Source organism: Triticum aestivum, chromosome 7A (assembly GCF_018294505.1).
Source record: "Triticum aestivum cultivar Chinese Spring chromosome 7A, IWGSC CS RefSeq v2.1, whole genome shotgun sequence".
NCBI classification, from domain to species: domain Eukaryota; kingdom Viridiplantae; phylum Streptophyta; class Magnoliopsida; order Poales; family Poaceae; genus Triticum; species Triticum aestivum.
Genome location: NC_057812.1, coordinates 113,989,487 through 114,008,840, shown reverse-complemented (window position 1 = coordinate 114,008,840; position 19,354 = coordinate 113,989,487).

The following is a 19,354-nucleotide window of genomic DNA, read 5'->3' as shown; positions in this document are numbered from 1 at the left end:
GGGCCTACCTCATGGACGACTCGGGCACCTCCTTGACGTGAGACCGATGCCAAAAATTCCTATAAACACAGAAACCTCCAGAAAATAACCTAGATCAGGAGTTCCGCCACCAGAAGCCTCCGTGGCCACCGAAAACCAATATAGACCCATTCCGGCACCCTACCAAAGGGGGGAATCCCTCTCCGGTGGCCATCTTCATCATCCCGGCGCTCTCCATGACGAGGAGGGAGTAGTACACCCTTGGGGCTGAGGGTATGTACCAGTAGCTATGTGTTTGATCTCTCTCTCTCTCTCGTGTTCTTGATTCAAAACGATCTTGATGTATCGCGAGCTTTGCTATTATAGTTGGATCTTATGATGTTTCTCCCCCTCTACTCTCTCGTGATTAATTGAGTTTTCCCTTTGAAGTTATCTTATCGGATTGAGTCTTTAAGGATTTGAGAACACTTAATGTATGTCTTGCAGGTGCTTATCTGTGGTGACAATGAGATATCACGTGGTACACTTGATGTATGTTTTGGTGATCAACTTGTGAGTTCCGTGACCTCGTGAACTTATGCATAGGGGTTGGCACACGTTTTCGTCTTAACTCTCCGGTAGAATCTTTGGGGCACTCTTTGAAGTTCTTTGTGTTGGTTGAATAGATGAATCTGAGATTGTGTGATGCATATCGTATAATCATACCCATGGATACTTGAGGTGACATTGGAGTATCTAGGTGACATTAGGGTTTTGGTTGATTTGTGTCTTAAGGTGTTATTCTAGTACAAACTCTATGATAGATTGAACGGAAAGAATAGCTTCATGTTATTTTACTACGGACTCTTGAATAGATCGATCAAAAAGAATAACTTGGAGGTGGTTTCATACCCTACCATAATCTCTTTGTTTGTTCTCCGCTATTAGTGACTTTGGAGTGACTCTTTGTTGCATGTTGAGGGATAGTTATGTGATCCAATTATGTTATTATTGTTGAGAGGACTTGCACTAGTGAAAGTATGAACTCTAGGCCTTGTTTCCTATCATTGCAATACCGTTTATGCTCACTTTTATCATTAGTTACCTTGTTGTTTTTATATTTTCAGATTACAAAAACCATTATCTACTATCCATATACCACTTGTATCACCATCTCTTCGCCGAACTAGTGCACATATACAATTTACCATTGTACTGGGTGTGTTGGGGACACAAGAGACTCTTTGTTATTTGGTTGCAGGGTTGCTTGAGAGAGACCATCTTCATCCTATGCCTCCCACGGATTGATAAACCTTAGGTCATCCACTTGAGGGAAATTTGCTACTGTCCTACAAATCTCTGCACTTGGAGGCCCAACAACGTCTACAAGAAGAAGGTTGTGTAGTAGACATCAAGCTCTTTTCTGGCGCCGTGGCAGGGGAGGTTAGCGCTTAAAGGTATATCTTTAGATCTTGCAATCGAATCTGTTTGTTTCTTGTTTTATCACTAGTTTAGTTTATAAAAGAAAACTACAAAAAAAGGAATTGAGGGTACCTCATATGCTTCATCTTTTAATGTCTTTCATGAAAATAAGGATTCCGATAATTGTGCCAAAGTGTTAGAAGAAGAATGCATTAGAATGTTTGGCACTAAATGTTTGAATGATGAGCATGCTTGCAATGTTATTAGTATGAACTCTTTGAATACCCATAGTACTAATGATGATTGCACTAGTCATGATGAAAATGTCTCTTATAAGCATGTCAACTTTTGTGGAATACATAGGGCTTGCAGGCACACACCAAATAGGGAAGATAGATTTTGCAAGAGGCATAAAAAGTATTTGGAAACTAAATGGTTGCAAGAAAGGCTAGATGATTGTGCTGAAAGATTCAATATTTATCGCCATCCTTGTGAACTTTGCAATGAACATGGTCGTTTAAAGCTCCAATGCTATTTGTTTCATGATCAAATCGTGTCCAAAAATTGTGATAACTTGATTACCCTTGAGCATCATAAAGAGCTTAGTCTTCTTTTGGGGTATGAAGAAATGAAACATATAACTGAGGGTATTCCAAAATTTAATCTTGATAGATTTCTTAATTTTGATCTAGAAGAAATTTTTATGTATTGTGCGGTGAATTGCATTGAAAATTCTTATATTGCCAATTACATAAAGACAAGAAAATAAATAGAAGATGAAGATAATACTAATGAAAGGGAAGAGACTTCCCAATATTCTCCTATTATTTCTTATATTGAATCAGGTAGCGAGGAGGAGCCTTCTATTCAACCAATCTCATTAATAGGGAGCTCCAAAAAGAGGGACAAACCCATACTTAATGTGAAGAAGAAAAAGAAAAGATGGAGAAGTAAAGGTAAAGAGGTATCCCTCCCAAATGATGTTGCTCCTATCACTCATTGTGATGATGATAATTGTTATACTATTGATGCTATCCATACTGTTAACGATGAGAGTGATTATGCTTATGATATGAAAAGGCCCAAGCTTGGGGATGCTATGTTTGATGAGAATGGCATGTTTGAGAATTTATTTGCTGCAATTAATGTTTGCCCCAAGCTTGGGGATGCTATGTTTAATGAAGATGATATTTTTAGTCTCCCAAGTTTTGATATGCAAATTTATTATGATGATAGCATGCCTCCTATTTATGATGGTTATATTGATGAATGTGGGTTTGGAAGAGTGTCAACTTTAGGAACTAATGATCCCACTATTTTGGAGGGTGTTGAATCTTATTTTGACAATTATGAAAGTGGATTTGGAGAGGCCATGACTTTATTTAGTAACGATTCCACTATCTTGGAAGAGGTTTCAATTGATTATGATGAGAACAAAGTTGCTACTTATAATGATTATTGTGATGACACGTATGCTATAAAAAGTAGTGATGATTATATTAAAACTTGTCATGATTATGATTACCCTTTTCCTGAATATTACTCTTTTAATGTGGAAACAATTTGTAGTATTCGAGTTTCTTATGATACTCCCACTATTCTGAATGAGAAGAATTTTGCCTATGTGGAGAGTAGTAAATTTTCTATGCTTGTAGATCACGAAAAGAATGCTTTATGTGATGGTTATATGGTTGAATTTATTCATTATGCCACTGAATATTATTATGAGGGAGGAATATATGCTTGCAGGAGTTGCAATAATATCGAGTTTCCTCTCTATGTGTTGAAAATCTTGAAGTTATCCTTGTTTTACCTTCCTATGCAAATTGATTCTTGTTCCCACAAGTTGTTTTCTCAAAAAAATCCCTATGCATAGGAAGTGGGTTAGACTTAAATGTGCTAGTCATATTATTCATGATTCTCTCTTTATATTTCAATTCTTATTTTTTATGTGAGCATCATTGAAAACATCATGCCTAGCTAGGGGCGTTAAACGATAGTGCTTGTTGGGAGGCAACCCAACATTATTTTTGTTCTTTGCTTTTTGCTCCTGTTTAGTAATAAATAATTCATCTAGCCTCTGTTTAGATGTGGTTTTATGTTTTAATTAGTGTTTGTGCCAAGTAGAACCTTTGGGAAGACTTGGGGAAAGTCTTTGCGATCTTGCTGTAAAAAACAGAAACTTTAGCGCTCACGAGATTTGCTGCTATGTTTTACTGGAGAGTGATACTTAGTTGATTCTTTTTGAAGATGATTAATAGATAAATTCCTCACGTCCAGAAATTTATTTTAGAATTTTTGGGGTTCCAGACGTATACGTTTTATCCAGATTACTACAGACTGTTCTGTTTTTGACAGATTCTGTTTTCTATGTGTTGTTTGCTTATTTTGATGAATCTATGAGTAGTATCGGAGGGTATGAGCCATAGATGAGTCGGAATACAGTAGATATTACACCAATATGAATTTAGAATGAGTTCACAATAGTACCTAACTGGTTATTTATTTTCTTATACTAACGGAGCTTACGAGTTTTCTGTTAAGTTTTGTGTTGTGAAGTTTTCAAGTTTTGGGTAAAGATTCGATGGACTATGGAATAAGGAGTGACAAGAGCCTAAGATTGGGGATGCCCAAGGCACCCCAAGGTAATATTCAAGGACAACCAACAGCTTTAGCTTGGGGATGCCCCGGAAGGCATCCCCTCTTTCGTCTTCGTTCATCGGTAACTCTACTTGGAGCTATATTTTTATTCACCACATGATATGTGTTTTGCTTGGAGCATCATTTTATTTTCTTTTGTTTTGCTTGATGTTTGAATAAAATATCAATATATGAAATTCTTAAATGTTAGAGAGTCTTCACATAGTTACATAATTATTCAACTACTCAGTGTGCTTCGCTTATATCTTTTGGAGTAGTTTGTCATTTGCTCTAGTGCTTCACTTATATCCTTTTAGAGCACAGCGGTGGTTCTATTTTGAAGAAATAGATGAACTCTCATGCTTCACTTATATTATTTTGAGTGTCTTTATAACATCATGGTAGTTTGCTTTGGTTATGAAACTAGTCCTAATATGATGGGCATCCAAGATGGGTATAATAAAAACTTTCATATAAAGTGCATTGAATACTATGAGAAGTTTGATACTTGATGATTGTTTTGAGATATGAAGATGGTGATATTAGGGTCATGCTAGTTGAGTAGTTGTGAATTTGAGAAATACTTGTGTTAAAGTTTGTGATTCCCGTAGCATGCACGTATGGTGAACCGTTATGTGATGAAGTCGGGGCCTGATTTATTTATTGATTGTCTTCCTTATGAGTGGCGGTCGGGGACGAGCGATGGTCTTTTCCTACCAATCTATCCCCCTAGGAGCATGCGCGTAGTACTTTGTTTCGATAACTAATAGATTTTTGCAATAAGTATGTGAGTTCTTTATGACTAATGTTGAGTCCATGGATTATACGCACTCTCACCCTTCCACCATTGCTAGCCTCTCTAGTACCGCGCAACTTTCGCCGGTACCATAAACCCACCATATACTTTCCTCAAAACAGCCACCATACCTACCTATTATGGCATTTCCATAGCCATTCCGAGATATATTGCCATGCAAATTTCCATCGTTCCGTTTATTATGACACGCTCCATCATTGTCATATTGCTTTGCATGATCATGTAGTTGATATCGTATTTGTGGCAAAGCCACCATTCATAATTCTTTCATACATGTCACTCTTGAGTCATTGCACATCCCGGTACACAGCTGGAGGCATTAATATAGAGTCATATCTTGTTCTAAGTATCGAGTTGTAATTCTTGAGTTGTAAGTAAATAAAAGTGTGATGATCATTATTATTAGAGCATTGTCCCAGTGAGGAAAGGATGATGGAGACTATGATTCCTCCACAAGTCGGGATGAGACTCCTGACGAAAAAAAAAGAGAAAAAAGAGGCCATAAAAAAGGGGAGAAGGCCCAAAAAAACAAAAAACAAAAAAATGAGAGAAAAAGAGAGAAGGGGCAATGCTACTATCCTTTTACCACACTTGTGCTTCAAAGTAGCACCAAGATCTTCATGATAGAGAGTCTCCTATGTTGTCACTTTCATATACTAGTGGGAAATTTACATTATAGAACTTGGCTTGTATATTCCAATGATGAGCTTACTCAAAATACCCTAGGTCTTCGTGAGCAAGCGAGTTGGATGCACACCCACTTAGTTTCTTTTTGAGCTTTCATACACTTATAACTCTAGTGCATCCGTTGCATGGCAATCCCTACTCACTCACATTGATATCTATTGATGGGCATCTCCATAGCCCATTGATACGCCTAGTTGATGTGAGACTATCTTCTCCTTTTTGTCTTCTCTACAACCACCATTCTATTTCACCTATAGTGATATGTCCATGGCTCACGCTCATGTATTGCGTGAAGATTGAAAAAGTTTGAGAACATCAAAAGTATGAAACAATTGTTTGCACTACAAAAAAAGACACATTCGTGACATTTTGGGCCGAACGAAAAAAATTTCTGTCATACATATGACACTTCTATGACGATAATTGTGACAAAACCCGGTATCATCATAGATGTGGTGGGCTCCTACTTCTATGACAAAAAATCATGACAGAAAATGGGCTTTTCGTCCTGGGCGGGCCGAAGACGCAGCTGCATGACATTCTTTGGGCCGTCCATGACGGAAAAAACCGTGGTAGAAGCAAGGGGGAGGAAAATTTCGGGGAGTTCCCGGTTACGGTGGGAGGTCGGGGGTCGAGCGATGTGCGTTTCTCTCATACACGTACGCGCGTGTGTGCGAGGCATTGGCTCTAACTGAACCCGAGCGAGGCGTTGGGCTCTAACTGAACCCGAGCGATTGCACTGCAGGCTACGCATTACTGAACCCGTGTGATCGATCGATGGCTGTTAACTGAACCCGATCAAGCGATTCCTTTGCTACTGCTGCTAACTAAAGCCGATTGATGCTGCCTCTGGGATGAACAGTGAGCGTTGCGGGGGGGTTGGATGAACAATGAGCGGTGGCGTTGCCTCTGGATGAACAGGACCCCGTGGTGTGGTGGAGGGCTGGATGAACAGTAGACAGTGGAGGGGTGCCCGTGGAGGGGTGGTTGAACAGGACCCCATGGTGTGGAGGGCTAGATAAACAGTAGACGGTGGAGGGGTGCCCATGGAGGGGTGGTTGAACAGTAGCCGGTGGAGTAGCACGCGGTGGAGAGGCTGGATGAACAGGAGCCCGTGGAGGCTGGAGGAGGTCGACGGTGGAGATGAACAGTATCCCGTGGAGTCCCGTTTTGCGGTACGCCAGACCCCTCCCGATGAACAGGACCCCCGTTTTGACCGTAGCGCTCCAACACAAGTCCGTTTCATCCATTTTGCGATATGCCACACCCCTCCCGATGAACAGGACCCTCGTTTCGACCGTAGGAGGTCCGTTTCGTCCGTTTTGCGGTACGCCACACCCCTCACAATCAACAGGACCCCCGTTTCGACCGTAGGAGGTCCGTTTCCTCTGTTTTGCGGTACACCAGACCCCTCCCGATCAACAGGACCCCGTTCTGAACGTAGGAGGTCTGTTTCCTCCGTTGTGCGGTACGCCAGGCCTCGTTTCCATCGCCTGTTCCGTCCAAGCCCTCTCGATGAACACGACCACGCATTCCGTTCCGACCGAGCCGGTTGGCTCCCACGCGTTCCGTTGCCTCCCGATGAACACGACGTATTCCGTTGCCTCCCCATGAACACGATGCATTCTGTTGCCTCCCCATGAACACGACGACGATGTTGTTTCTCCGTTCCGACCCAGCCATGTACACGAGCCCTGGCCGTACGTATGCGCGAGTAGGCGTTCGAGACCCCGCCCGTATGTACATATATGTGGCCGTATTTTCTTTCTTGCACCCTGGCCGCTGTACGTACGTGTACATGCTACATGCGTGCCTCTACTACGACACGTACGCGCCTCTACATCCACCAGTATATATGTATGTACACGTTCGTGACCAGAATGACAACGCTACGTACTCCTTCGACCAGGTGGGTCCCGACTGTCAGGCACTTCCTTGCCTACGAAGATGTAGCTGGTGGGTCCCAGCAGTCAGGGGGCGAATCGTTTTTTTCGGACGTACTTCCTTGCGTGCGAAGATGTAGCTGGTGGGTCCCAGCAGTCAGGGGGAAATATTTTTTCGCGAAATACAGTGGCCCGTCCGGTGGGTCCCAGCTATCAGGTGGAGGAATCATTATTTTCCGCGTAATAAGGAGGCACTTCCTTGCTGCGGCCATGGACCTAGTTGCCAGCCTCTCCACATACAGTCCACGTCCGATGGAAGTCATTCCTTGACCACATTGACCACGCCGCGCCGACAGCACCAGGGCGGTGGACGACGGCGAGGCCTAGGAAGGGGACGACGGGGAGCTGGGGAAGACGTGGCAGTGGAAGCCCGCGCAAAGAGGAGTACGAGGGTTCACTGGTTTGGCTACGGTGTGAGGCTGCCGTCGCCGCAGGGTCTGGCCAGCGGTGGGAATAATAGGGGCGGTGAGGCCTTCGCGGCAGCATAGCCGACCACGGGAGGCAGGAGCATGCGGCACGACCGGCGCTGCTTTGGGCGGCTGGAGCAAGAACACCAGAGGTTGAAGAAGCACTACTGCCGTTGGATAGACATCGTACGGTCACTAGAGCTAGAATCGTTCATATTGACTAAAGTTGACAAAGGCCCCCGTCCCAGTCAACTTAGTAGTCCCACAAGTCCGCCTCCCACCATGGTGGGTCCCAGCTAGCAGGGGGAGTATTCATTTTTTTGTGCGTAATAAGGAGGCACTTCCGGTGGGTCCGAGCTGACAGCGGGGAGAACGTTTTTTCGCGAAATACGCTGGCCCGTCCGGTGGGTCCCTGCAATCAAGGGGAAACATTTTTTCGCGAAATAAGGTGGCCCGTCTGGTGGGTCCCTGCTATTAGGTAGAGGAATAATTATTTTGCGCGTAATAAGGAGGCACTTCCTTGCGGCCGCCTGGACCCAGCTGTCAGCCTCTTCACGTACAGTACTCTTCCGATGGAAGTCGGTTGTTGACCACGTTGACCACGCCACACCGAGAGCACCAGGGCGGTGGACTAGACGACGGTGAGGCCTAGGAAGGGGACGACGCGGAGCCGGGGAAGACGAGGCAGTGGAAGCCCGCGCGGAGAGGAGTACGAGGGTTCACTGGTTCGGCTGCGGTGTGAGGCTGCCGTCGCCGTAGAATAACAGGGGGTGTAGGTGAGTAGAGGGATGGACTAGCCAGCGGTGGGAGTAGTACGGGGCGGTGAGGCCTCTGCGGCATCACAGCCAGCCACGGGAGGCAGGATCACGCGACACGACCGGCGCTGCTTTGGGCGGCTGGAGCAAGAAGACCAGAGGTTGAAGAAGCACTACGGCCGTTGGATGGACATCGTACGATCACTGCAGCTAGAATTGTTTATATTGACTAAGTTGACAAAGCCCTCGGTACGCATCAACTTAGTAGGCCCACAGCTCGGATTTGGCAGAGAACATATAGCCCATTTGTGATTTGTAAGAATGTACAACCCATTTTTTAATTCTAATGTAATTTACTACAGCCCATTTACAGTTTGTTAAAAGCACATCCCAACTTCTAGCTAGGATAACGATTAATAATTTCAAACAATCGCTCAAAACAGAATTCAAAAAAAATCCCACATTTTGATGGGATCCGAAATATTTTTATCCGAAATTTCTAGTCGGTCAAATATAATTTCAAAATAAAGTTGTATTACGTTAAAATCCAATGAAATATTGCGCGTGCAACAAGTAATAAAATTAAAATTTTCAAATTCCAAAAATAATATATTTTTCAAACTAATTACGTGTTTGGTGCATAGTAACTGTCCAGTTATTATAATTACATCCCATTTATTATTTCTTAAAGTCCATTTTCTTGTTAAGTCTAATGCATACCTCCTAGGAAAGTTTGCAGCCCAGCGGGGCGGAGAATAACAAGTTGACCCGGATGTTGTGTACAACTGTCGGCCCAGTTGCATTGCTGATGTTGAAAAAAAAGGCCTGTGTAGTACAGTAGAACCTAACATGGTTACTCAGCCCACATTCAGTGACGCCGGAAAGGCCCAAACAAGGCTTCTGTATAACTTTTTGAAGTCAATGAGCTCAATTAATAACTTAAGAAAAAAGTTAGATTACAGTGGAACCTAATTAAAAGCTGTCACGAGCAAATAAATAATTCAACGGGTCCCACTTGTGCGTCTGCACATGTGTGTGTGTGTGTGAGAGAGAGAGAGAGAGAGACCCATCGCTCGATGCTCGTAAATACATCTTTCAGCCATATGCATTGCTGATACTCAGTAAAAACTTATATAGTTGACACAATCATATAGAACATCATAGCACACTGAACTTGCATACAAAAATTTCACGCAGGCGGCACAATCAGGATGAAAGCAGTGGATCGCTACGGGAAGGGCTATGTTGAAACCAACGAAGTCGTACATAACGGTTCATCGTCTTTATCAATGACGGGGAAATATCTTGAATGTTGTGCAAAGAAAACAGACAGACAACACAATAAGTTCTACTAGCACATTAAGTTGACATACAACCCTTTTTAAAAAAGTTCAGGTACAAAATTAGAACAGGTCACAATCAAATGTACTGGCATATCAGTGCTTCACACCCATAGCTCGGATTTAACTAGTACTCCCTCCGTCCGAGAAAAGTTGTCCACAGGGCAGTGTATTTATTTTTTTGGCAAAAACCCCACAGAGTTTTAAACACGTCAGAAAGAAGTCCATCTCCCTCCTTCCTCTTCCCCCGTCGCTCGCGCCTTGCAGCCATTGTCGGCTACCCACCTGCGCCGCCGCCTGCCTGGATCTGCGCCGCGACCAACACCAGAACCGTGGCCTAGCTCGCGACCAACAACAGCACCGCCGCCCGCTTGCACCTGTGTCGCGGCTTACCACCTGCACCGCCCGCCGTGAAGGCGACCTGCGCCGGCGCCCTCCTCGAGCTAAGCTGCCGGCCCCGTTGAAGGTCACCGCCCATGTTCACCCACCTTCGCCGCCCACCTGCGCCTCCGATTTCGTCCGCTTCGGCCGCCTGCGCCGTGGACAATTCCGGCCACTCCCGCCTCTCATGCTGCTACTGGTGGACGACGCCGGCCCGTGGACCTCTGATGCTGCTTTTGCCTTTTCCCCTGCCTCGCCTCTGTTGCCACTCCCGCCTGTGCTGGTGAGTCTACCCCGCCCGCCTCTGCTACTGCTGTTGTTCAATTTGTTGCTGTGAGTCTGAATTTACTGTTCTCAGTACAGGCGGAGAAAATTCAGTCAGGGGATACAAAGCTAGAGAAATAATCCAGGACAAAGGTTGTACACTGCTGCTAAATGATGAACAGATTATAGTGAAAATTTAGTTTGATGCCATCAAATTCATTGAGTAATACTCTCGGCATTCTTGGAGATCTGCTAGTTTTTGGAAGTTTTTCTTGCTACAGTTAACTGAAAATGTTCAGTGTTCCAATACTCTAGAGAAACTACAGTGCCTGTAATTCAGTTATGACTCCTTTACTGAAACTGTAGTGTTTGCTAAAACTGAGATGTAAACTAAAGGAGTTTTTGATTTGCAGAAGTTGTAGCATACTCCAACAAGTGGTAAATGCACTCAAAAGTTCACTGAGAAAATGCAGAGGTTGCTCACTTATTACTAAAAGTTTTCTGGAGTGATAAATGCACGCAAAAGAAGTTCAGTTAACTGTTACTGTTGTTGTATGAATTCCAACCAGGTTAATTTGTTGTCAATTACTCTGTAATACTCAACCAGGTTTATGCAAATGAAGATCAACCATGTTTATTTGGATTTATTTGAATCATTTGAATTTATTTGCTTTATTTGGATTTATACACCATTTGTCCAATTGAACATACCTAAAGTTTCCAATTGTCCAATTTCAGTCATTCATTTTACAGAGAGCTAAGCATAGCCATGACTCTTCCCTAAATATTCTTGTAGAATCAATTCAAGCAGCACAAAACTGAAAACTGAAAACTGCCACAACCCCTTAACTAAGAGTTGATAAAAACATGTCCCTAAAATTGGAATTATTTGAATTAGCTAGGTTTATTGTTCTTCATATACAGAAAAAGATGAATATTGTTTGTCTACTAGTTACTTCAAATTTAGAACTGAATAAACACTTGTCATCTTCAATAAACACTTGTAAATCTAGAGTGGTTTTAAACTTAGAATGCACCAAGTACTAATATCCTTTGCCAGGCTACACACCATCTACTTGGAGTAGACAGCAAGATTCACAAAGACATGCATGCTTCAATAGACATGTGAATGCTAGCAAAGTGATAAGTAAAAACTTGGATGTTCTCAGAAATATAGCACCAGAGGACATTAAGTGAACTGGCATGTATGCTAAAGGCGAGGAAATGCCACCTTCTTTTCTTCTTCGAGCAGTTGATGAACTGGCCTGTATGCTGCAGCTACACATAGGTTCTGCAGAAAATGCACCAAAAGAGTTACACATAGGTGAAGTAAGTGGAAAGCAACATTTAATCTCCACTTCTTTTCTTTTGGTGGTGAAATCCAATCTGAATTTTGTAAGCACGGAAAATGCACCAATACTGAACATTTATTCCCACCTCCACCACCATCTTGTCAGTTTCGAAAATGTGTGTATGGAGTAGTTTTGACGGCAGTATAATTGTGCATCATGTAAACATTATGAGAATGATTAAGGGTTCAGCAATCAGATTATAATTATGACCAGAACAGAGGAACAAATATCGTGGTTAGTTTTATGTAAAAAAACAGAAATGGAGTTACTCACTTGAAGTTACTATAGTTACTCACTTGAACTTACTGTAGTAGTGGCCAAAATTCAGAAAAGTTACTAAACAGCAGAAGTAGTGGCCAAAATTCAAAGTACTAAAAAGATTCTACACTAAATATATAGTGTTATCCATGTTCTGTATCCAGGACATTTGAATTATTCACAGAAGGATAATGCAAACTGAAAAGTGTTACGCAAACTGAAAACTGATCCATGTTCTGTATCCAGGACACTAATTTTTGACATTTGAAGCTACATTTCAATTGTTATGCCTCTGTCAATTATTGAATTATTCAGAATATTTAAATTATTCAGAGATCCATGTTCTATATCCAGGATAATGCAAACTGAAAAGTGTTAAAAAGACCATGTGTTTTTTGGGGTCAAAATCTACATGTGAAACTGAAAAGTGAAAATAAAAATGGGGAATGTTGTGTCTCCCACTCAAGCGCTAAAAAAACTACGACACATTTTTATCTGTTTGCATAGGTTCCACCTATCAGGAAGGATGGGCACGTACACAAATAGGTACGACTCATCAGTCTACCCGCATAGCCTTTTCGTTTAGTCTACCTAGCAGTCTAATCAACTGCATGCACGCCACTTCTCCCATTTACTTCTCCATCGGGAACCGATTCTCCTCGGCTTCTTCACCTCCCCTTTGTCTTCATTTGCATCCAAACCCCACTGCGTTCACATTGTTTTAACCTCTTTAAATAATCATCTACTACTTCAGTTAGACTAGCCATCTAATCCTAATTCTCCAAACCATAGCCCTCCGTTCCAGCGGTTCCAAATGGCGGAAGAGATCGTGATGCAGGTTTTTAGCATCCAACATGTCCTCGTCGAAGGCTCGATGCGCATAGTTGCCACCGTCACCGTCCACCCAAGGGTTGTTCGGCAGTGGATCAACAATGTATCCAACTCCCTCGAAAAGGTAGAGACGAGGGTCATTAGTCTCGATGCAGAGTACATGGAGCGTGCCCCTGGGAAGATCCAGTGCACCGCCGTCCTTCAGCTGTGCCACGAAGATGATGTTTTGGTGTACCACATCATACACTCGCCCTCCATACCATGTGAGCTTCACGATTTCTTGTCTCGGGAGGACGTATACTTCTGTGGGGCAGCCATCGAAGGGGACAAACAGAAGCTGGAGCCGTACAACCTTGATTTGAAAAGCATCGCTAACCTACAAATCAGAATCAAAATTCCTGTAGAAGATTGTGATAAACAGACACCATCCCTATTCGATGTAGAAAATTTTGTGCTCGGTAAAAATCTTCAGAAGGGTGACGGGACGGTGGCATTAAGGTCGTCTAGATGGGAGAATTATCCCTTGACGTACGAGCGGATAAAATATGCTGCCCTCGATGCCCGTGTGAGTTTCGAGATAGCTGCAAGGTCCAAAGAGCTTGTTGTGAAGCCGTCTCCCACAAAGAATGAGAAGAAGAAGAAGAAGACGACGACAACGACGATGACGACGAAGAAGAAGAAGAAGAAGAAGAAGAGAAGAGGCTGCACCAGCAGGAGGGCATTATGGATGGATGAACTATTTCCTCTCTTGTAAAAAAAATTATTCCCTCTCGATGTATATTGATATAGATGGACTATTTCGATGGTGTGCATGTCTTTGGAACAGAGTAGTCGCGTGGGTCCGCTTGACTATAAGGAATTATTTATCCGCATATATAGCTTTCTCTACTACTCCTTCCAGTGATCGGTATGCAGTACATGTGTCCGTAGACATGACAGCTTGTGTGCATGACATGTGGGCCACCTAAAATGCGGCGAGCATCAAGTTTCTACCACAACCACCCGTGATTTCCATGAAGCCACTCGAACCCATGAAACCACACGTCCCCCGACCTGCGGATCACCCCTCTTGGCCCCACTGTCCCTCTGCCTACGGGAGCATTACATGTGGACCAGTCACCTATCGGGTCCACATGTTATTGACTCAAAGGTAGGTGTAGTAAGGCGCTGAAGCTCAGTCCCGACGGCCCTAAGAGGGAAATGTAACTCCTGCGCCAGGGCTTGTGGTTCTCCCGCAGCACGAACTCGTGCCAAACTCGAGATTTGTTTCTTTACTATACATGCACGCAACGATTTAATGGACATTGTAATCTCAAAATGTGATGGGGAGCTCTAAATTTGAATTTGAAACTTATAAAACGAAAAGATTCAAAACAAATAAACTGGGAGAGAGGGAGTATATCGTAGGATGTGTCCCATACAAAATAAGTCCCCTGGTTTGTCACCGCGAAGATGCGGTTAGAAAGGAGCACGGCGTCTTCCTACTCGTACGGCAACAAATCGGCCGCAGACAGCATGGTCTGCCTTTGACCGACATGTGCAAGGTTCGTGCTATCTTATTCAATCTCACCATGGTCCATCGTACCAATTCATGCGGTGGCCGTTGCATGGCTGATCCCAATGTTTGACAAAGGTTCTACAGGAACAGTGTCACCATTGTAAATGTTGTGCAAATTGATGTTGGTACCCTCCTGTACATATGCAAGCCAATCTCCACTCGCACCGAGTCTAACCTGTGAAACAGTGGGCAGGGGGAGAATTAGGAAATGGACACGGAAGTAGTCTTTAGAATGCATTTACTACGTGATCAAACTCATCTTACCTGCTCATCGGAGGAAATCCGAGTGCCCCTCAATGTCGGCATCTCAAGGGGCGCCAACTTGCAACTACGGCCACGCCGCGCTGGAGAGACCCCCAAGGAAACATCCTCGTGTGTTCCACAGAACATCAAGATGCATTTGCATGAGTAGTTTATCTTGTGAGAGAAAAGGATGAACGAGGGAAGGCCTCTAGAGATAGAGATGGACACTACTACTACCAATGTGCTGGCCCGTGCGTTGCAATGGATCCAAAGTAGTAGAATAATACTTGTTCACGTGCTTGAAATATAAACAGTCTAGTTTTGATATACATGTGTCAGCAGACATGACAGCTTGTCCATGGAAGTTGAACCACGGCGACCATCACGTTTCTTGTTTCTACCACTGCCACACCCACACGCAATTCCCACGACGCCGCTCCAACCCATGGCACGACATCCCCTGACGTGGACATGGATCCTCTGACGTGGCTATCACTGCCTTGCCCTGCCTTTCCTTCGCTGACAAGTGGGACCCATGCTTATGGGTCCCACATGTCAGTGACAGAATGGTAGGATTGTTCGCGTTAGGGGATCCTCATCCCCCCGCCGTGCCCCTCATCCCTCTCGGCCCCACCGCTCCTCTGCCTTGTGTGCATGACATGCGGGCCAGCTGAACTGCGGCGACCATCAACTTTCTACCATAGACACACCCGATTGGACGCGGTTTGCCTGCTCCGCTTTGTGCTCCGATCCGTACTCCCGCACCATCGAATTTTCATCCAGCGGCTGTGACACATTTCGTCCCGGGCATCAATCCTCAACTGGAGTACTTATGTACTCCCTCCGGTCCTTTTTACTCTACACATTGGATTTGCCAAAAGTCAAATTTTGCTAAGTTTGACCAAATTTATATTAGAAATTATTAGCATCTATAATATCTAATAAATATAATATGAAAATATATTCCAAGATGAATCTAATGATATTGGTGTTGTTATGTGAATTTCTATAATTTTTTATATAAACTTGGTCAAAGTTGGATGAGATTGACTTCGGACAAACCTAATATGTAGAGTAAAAAGGACCGGAGGGAGTACTACAGGTAGTACCCACCGGTGTGGCCATCTACGCCTCGTAATGCCCCGATGCCCAGCTGTGGCACCCTCGCCACGGCCACGCCACCACCGGTCGGTTCATCTCGAACGAGTGAGTCGCGAACCACGCCACCACCATGAGAATGACATGTGGGACAGCCGCATTTAAGGTCCGCATGTCATTGACTCATAGGTCGGGCACTAAGCCACTGAAGTTCGGTCTCGTGGGCCCCGAGAGAGAAATGTAACTCCTGCGGCAGACCTTGTGGTGCTCCCGCAGTATGATCTCGTGCCAAAACTGGAATTTGTTTCTTACTACTACCAACTAGTACTAGTAAGGTACATGTGCATTGCACGCATGAGATTCTGGTGGTTTGTGCATTATGCTTCTACATGTGGAGCTTTCTGGATTCTAACATGTGGCAAAATCTGGTGGAATGTAAGGTTAGGCAAGTTTGATTAACTTAGGTGAGTGTTTGGTTCAAGCCACACCTTAGGCAAGCCACACTAAGGCCCCACATGACATATACACAAAAAATGTGGCAAGATTCCCTTAGGCTTGCCAACTTGTTTCTCTTGTTTTGAAGAACTAATAACTTTGCCTAAGCTTAGTTGTGGCAAAGTTGGTCATGAATTAAGTTCAACCATGGAGTCTTCTAGATTATACATGTGGAAGAATCTGGTGGATGATATCCAATGGCCAGTAGTGCTCGGATTTGCCATCTTTGTATCGTCGGATTGGCTTCATCCAACGACCAACTTTCAAAGTTTTTCACACACTATATAGGGGGTATAGATATAGATGTGTCGGTCCGTTGCAATGGATCCAAAGTATATATATATCTATTTAGTGGAGTGCACTCTGAACACATTATCTATTTATTTTTCTCTAACCTTCCATAGCCATGCAACCAAGCCACATAAGCTTCATGGGTGCCCCACGCGTCATATTATTCAGACTACGTTGATTGAAAAAAGATAAATCACCCAAAACAAGATCTTCCCATTTTTTGTTCCTACGATGTTGTGCTGTGCACATACCTACTAGTTGTATAGTGGTAGTACTAGTAATATAGTATTAGGAGTACAAACTTGGTACTAGTAGGAGTAGTACTAGTACGGAATGCTCCTACTCTATCAATGAGCCCCGTCTGACACCAAATTTCTTGGCTTCCATGCTACAGCTAGATCTTCCCCTCGTTCCTGTTTTCCAACCCGGCGGCGGGCGGGGTGTCGGTTTGCTCAACGGTGGTCCCACATGAAAGTGAAAATGCTAGGCAACACGCCTTCCCTAAGCTATGTGTCGTGCCGGACGGGCCATGTTGTACTCCCAATTCCTGGGCGTGTGGGGGTGCGACGCGAACGCGGCAGGCCTTTTCCTTTTACCAGCAATGTGCCCGTGCGTTGCGACGGATCCAAAGTAGTAGAATAGTAGTATTTGTTCACAATTTTGAAAGAAATCATTATTGTTTTGATATACTTCTAATATATTACTCCCTCCGTACCTAAATATTTGTCTTTTTGAGATTTCAAATGGACTATCACATACGGATTATATAGACATATTCTAGTGTTTCTAGCAAGATGCCCCGCGCGTTGCACGAAGTTGATGGAAAAGGTAAGCACAACTTATAAATTGATGGATGGAGTACTAGTTACAGTGATGCATATAATTAAGCAAAGGGATCGCACATGTCGGTATTGACTGGAACGAGAATGCAACAGCACAATAAGAATTAAGGACACAATGATGCGATCACAGTGGTGGTTACAGAAGGCAAGAAGAAAGATGGATCCACAAACGTACGACCTCCTCCTCCTCAACTTAGTGCGCCGGGCCACCGACCGGCGGCTAAGGAGCGGCGGCTTTTGTGGCGAGGTCAAGGTGCTTCTCAGCAAAGGCATCCAAGGCTTCCAGCCGGTTGAGGAAGGCCAACATCGTAGCGTCCTCACTGGCCTTGTAGATACATATGTACATGATTTCCTCGTACATGTGGATGTGTAGGTCGACGAATTCTTGCAGGGCAAGGCGCCTCGCGGCGAGCGTGACCTCCAGGTGGACATTCTTCGTGGCGTCGGCGGGCAGTCGCAGGGCCACCAATGCTTGAAAGAGGATCCGGCCATGGAGGTCGATTAGGGTGGCAAGCAATGAGGAGCCCGGGCGCGCGGGCTGGAGGAGTACGGCGATGTCGTCCGCGAGATTCTTGAGGACGGTGAACTTGTTGCTGGTGGCAACGATCATCTGGTCCAACTGAGAGTCGTAGTTGGCGTCGAAGGCGGCCATCCACCAGCAGGTCTCCAACACCGTCTAGAGACGATCCTCGGCGCCATGCCGCAGGCCGGCGTCATGGACCATCTGGCACAGTCGCTGGCCGCTCATGAGCATCGCCGCCATGGGTCTGGAGTGAGCTCTTTTGTGCTTAGTGTAGGTGCTTAGGCAAATGCTTAGGTGCGTACGATGTGGTAGATGCATTGGAATGGAGGGGCGCCTTTATATGAGGGCAAACTGTGTTGCATTCACATCGTGCAGCCTCTTTTCCCGGACCTCCTCCCATTACTTCCCTCATGCATTAATTGAAGGAGGATGCATTGGCCGTTCAACATATCGGGAACCGCTACTCCCTCCCTCGTCTGCATTAAAGCCGTATCGGGAACTACGCCGCCCGCTGTCAAATCGAATACTCCCTCCGTCTAGGTGAGTATTAAGTCATCTTACGAAAACCAAATAGTAAACACATAGGCGTGGTGCATTAACTCTCACGTTGTTTCTTATTTTTTGACATAAATAGAGGAATCAACCAAGAAGAGATGTGGGGCTTGTATGTTTTTAATGACTTGAGACTATCAAACATGACATGCAGTGGTCAGTTCGTTGCACAAGAACAAACACAACCCACGCCAGCACACACGCATCTTATATAGCGTCACATCCACTGGCTATAAAAGATGAATGAGACCAAATTATATCTTATCTAGATGAGTTCTAGCAAAACTGTATTAATAATACTTAGTACTCATGTGCCATGTACCATATATTAGTATCATGTAGTACTTTATTTATTTATGAGGTATCCAGATGGCACTGCACCGCCAAGAAAAGAGGGTAACATCAAAATTATGGACTACTTTTTTGAGTATGTTGGTAAGGTCCGGTCATAGTCACTTGTTGAAATCTCTAAAAAGACAAATACTCCCTCCGTCCGGAAATACTTGTCATCAAAATGGATAAAAGGAAATGTATCTAGACGTATTTTAGTTTTAGATACATCTCTTTTTATCCATTTTGATGACAAGTATTTTCGGACGGAGGGAGTAGAAAACAGAGTTGGTGATGATGGTGTGCGTGCCATCCTGCAATATAGGCCGTCGGATTTATATCTAACGGATAGGAAAGAAACTATGGC